At 39.9% G+C, this 3,834-nt stretch overlaps 1 protein-coding gene across 2 annotated transcripts in view; it reads left to right on the forward strand.

Moving 5' to 3' along the window:
* Window positions 1-2,187, forward strand: part of SH3BGR (SH3 domain binding glutamate-rich protein) — a 62,892-nt gene extending 60,705 nt beyond the window's left edge. For both annotated transcript variants that reach the window (XM_011984175.1, XM_011984174.1), the window contains exon 7: window positions 1,771-2,187. The gene's annotated coding sequence lies outside the window, so the exon portion shown is untranslated. The remainder of the gene's footprint in view (window positions 1-1,770) is intronic.
* The last annotated feature ends 1,647 nt before the right edge of the window (window positions 2,188-3,834 follow it).

Genomic DNA, 3,834 nt, shown 5'->3' on the forward strand with positions numbered 1-3,834 from the left:
CCAGCTAGAGGATTGTAAATGCACCAATCAGCACTGTGTCTAGCTCAAGGTTTGTAAACACACCAATCAGTGCTCTGTGTCTAGTTAATCTGGGGGTTCAATTTGAATAGTAGGGATGCCCCTGCTTAATAGACTTATAAATAAAAAGCTAATATAAAAAACACTTAATCTATTTTTAGAGCATCTTGGAGCTAGTGAGAGTGGCCATCACAGTTTGTTATTGGACCATAAAGGTTTTGTCATTCATTTGCTTGAATGAGAAAGTGAATCTAGCCCACGATTTGATGTCTCTCCAGGGAGTTTCTTTCATGCTTTGGACCCACAGACTTCTACTTTAAGGCCCTCTGCTTGCCACTTGGTTACAATTTCATTTCCAAGGAGTGGGTTGGGACTCATTTTTAAAGAAAGAAAACTGGCAAGCTTAAGATATTCTACCTGAAGAATGGTAGAAAATGAAAATATGATATTTATTATCATACCAGAAACAAAACAAAACAAAGCAAAACTCACAGTAACAGACTCGTTGGTCCTGTTTAAATCCATGTCTGTTCACTCAACTTGGAAAGTTCTTTAAAAATTGTGCAGTTTTAATGTGATAATTATAAAGAAATATTGGATGTGAAATGGCACAGCCGAGAGAGAATCTTTAATGTAGACAGATGGCTTCTTTATAGGCCATTTCCAAAAAAGAAAGGAAAAAAGGCAAGTTACAGTTGTGGCTAGCACATTCTGCCTGTTTCTCTGATGGGTTCTAGTTTGGAATCCAGTCCCTAATAGTCTGTTGTGAGGTCAAAATGCCTGACAGTGAAGGAGTAAGCCAGGCAGCACCCTAAATCCCAGCCACGGACTCCCGAAGGGAGTCAATAACCTTTAAAATGCGACATGATGATGCAGTCAGGTATTCTGCAAACTATTTGGCTTCCAAAAACAAACCCATCCATAACTCATAGATTATCCATGCATTTTATTTGAAAAGACTATTTTAGACAGAACAAGGCAATGAATGGAACTATGAAAGAATTCTCATTTCCCATAGTTGGAGTTGGAGTCAATCGGTTTTTTTTTTGGACAGGGTCACACTCTGTCACTCAGGCTGGAGTGCAGTGGTAAGATCATGGCTCACTGCAGCTTTGACCTCCCTGGTCTCAGGTGATCCTCCCACCTCAGCCTCTTGAGTAGCTAGGATTACAGGCACGCACCACTGTGCCTGGCTAATTTTTGTATTTTTTGTAGAGATGGGATTTCGCCATGTTGCCCAGGCTGGTCTCGAACTCTTAGGCTCAAGTGATCTGCCCACCTTGGCCTCCCAAAGTGTTGGAATTACAGGCGTGAGCCACCACATCTGACCTAGAATCTAAATTGATGTTTGAGTCCCAGGGCAAATAATGTCCAATATGAGACTGGTTTCTACCTCCCAAAAGGTGGCCACTTAATACCTTCCTCTGGTGTAGCCATGAACCATTTAGAGCTCCCCCTCTAGGACCAACCTGTCAGTTCAACCTATTTTCCGTGAAAACACAGTGGGAAATTAAAATTGGAGATGTAGACTTCCTTATGGTATTTGATATGTGTTTGTGCAGAGAAAGGATATAAATCTAGCTTGGTTTTCTGTGAGAGGAATTTCCTTTCAGTGGGGAGCAAATGATGACTAGTGGTTTATAGAATAAAAGACAACACTTTCCTTTATTGTGTGTTAAGTGATGAAGATTGTGGTAAACATTCTGTGTCTTTCTCTAACAGTCTTTCCCTAATATTTGCCTTTTCTTTTAGAAAATGGAAGCTATGAAGCAACATTTCAAATGTCTCTCCACAAACCAAACTCAACGGAATACTTTGGCTTGAAGCTGGCACACCCGGGGTTCACTGAGGACTTGTGCTGCCTGTCCTGGTTAGATGTACATGGATGTATCTCCCGAATCATACGAAATTAAATGTGAAGACAGTTTATGCATACCTTCATGTGCCTAACAGTCTTAGCTTTTGAAGATTTTTTTTTCTTTTTTGCTCTGCATAGCTAGACCATCTTATTAATAATACTCTGAAAAAAATTTCAAGGCATGGAAGTTCTCTGTGATACAGCGATAGTATTTCTTCAGATGCGCCTTATGCTACTTATCTCAGAAATAGGTTTGAAAATGAAATGCTTTCCAGAGAACCATCATATAAATAAAGATTAATAGAAAAATATCTTGTCCCAGGGAGCATCATTTCATTATTTATAGTCCCTGCTTGCATATGCCTGAACTCTGTCTGTGTGTTGCCAAGTCTAAATCTTCAGCAGCACTTTTCTGGCTGCGTTGGGATCGATGTCTTTTATTGCAGTGATTATTTGGTCCGTGTTTTCAAATTGCACTGATTGTCTCATTATGTCGTATTTTTTTTTTATTACACGCTGTGCACATCATCTTTGAAGCGTTATCTAACTGTAACTCTATCATCCACTTGTGTGCAGATGATGGTAAGGAGGGATAATGGTAGGGACAGAAATTTGCAACCCAGTACCCTTTACACGTTTCTGAGCTGAAGGGAGTGGCTGCTTCTGTGTCTCCTGCTGTTGATTGATTTGTAGCCATGGCTGTGGAGCCGGGTCCTGTAATTTTGCTTCCTGATGGCCAGGAGTGTGTGTTCACCTACAGCTGATCCAGCTCCAATGACTTGTACACCAGGTAAGTTTGATAGCATTTCCGCTCACCTGCCCTGCCTTAGTTTACTGTAGATATTTTTTCTTCCTTGTAAGATTTTGTTGATATTCACCCTGCTACCTCCCTGCCTATGTGCGATTCCTTGTGTGTTTGCAGCAAACACTGCTCCCGTATTGTCAGAGGGGCTCCTCTCCTTGCTGTACTGTTTTCCTATTTCATGTTAATTACGGCAATTCAACTTGGAGTGGCCATAAACTTTCCGCTTTGGAGTCTGCCTCCTAATTTTGTAGCAGAGTCTGTTGGTGTTACTTCAGTGTATTCTGCAGTTGCAGAAGTCTCGTGGCTTTCATGAACTCTGGGAAACGGCTCTTGTCTTGTTACCCTAGTAACAAAAGGCATTTTGAATAGAATTAGGTTATTTTGTTTCCAATCATTGAAGTAGTCTGCGTTAAAAACATTTCTCCCTTTGCTTAAGGTAAAAGACCACAGTAAAATGGAAATTCATATAATTGAAAATTTATTTCTATTTTTAATTTCATTGCATTAAATTATCCTATCTGAAAAGTCTGCATAATTTTTACAACAACCCCCTATACAAGTAGACCTTAACCACCTTCTTGCTCAGGGCTGACTTTTCTGTCTTTCATGGCAGAGTAGGAGGGAGATAGATTTAGCTAGGTGCCAATTTTCCTCCTCTCTCTTTTTTTTTTTTTTTTTTTTTTGAAATGGAGTCTGTTTTGCTGCCCAGTCTGGAGTACAGTGGCAGGATCTCGGCTCACTGCAACCTCCGCCTCACAGGTTCAAGCAATTCTCCTGCCTCAGCCTCCTGAGTAGCTGTAATTACAGGCACATGCTACCACACCCAGCTAATTTTTGCATTTTTAGTAGAGACAGGGTTTCACCATATTCGCCAGGCTGGTCTGGAACTCCTGTCCTCAAGAGATCTGCCCACCTTGCTATTTCTCATATTTAAAAAATGAAAATAAATACCTATGCTGACAATAAGCAAAGATAAAAACCCAGACCACTTATTTAAATTGAATTATTTTTTTCTTATATTGTTTTCGGGTAGTCAAAAACATTAACATTTTAGAAGGGTATTTGTATTTGCTCCTGTTTGATTTTCTTTAAAGTATCACTGAAATGCAAAAATCACTTAGATCAATAGTACCCTATGGATGGTATCAGTCCT

The sequence above is a fragment of the Mandrillus leucophaeus genome, unplaced genomic scaffold (assembly GCF_000951045.1).
Source record: "Mandrillus leucophaeus isolate KB7577 unplaced genomic scaffold, Mleu.le_1.0 Scaffold262, whole genome shotgun sequence".
Taxonomy (NCBI): domain Eukaryota; kingdom Metazoa; phylum Chordata; class Mammalia; order Primates; family Cercopithecidae; genus Mandrillus; species Mandrillus leucophaeus.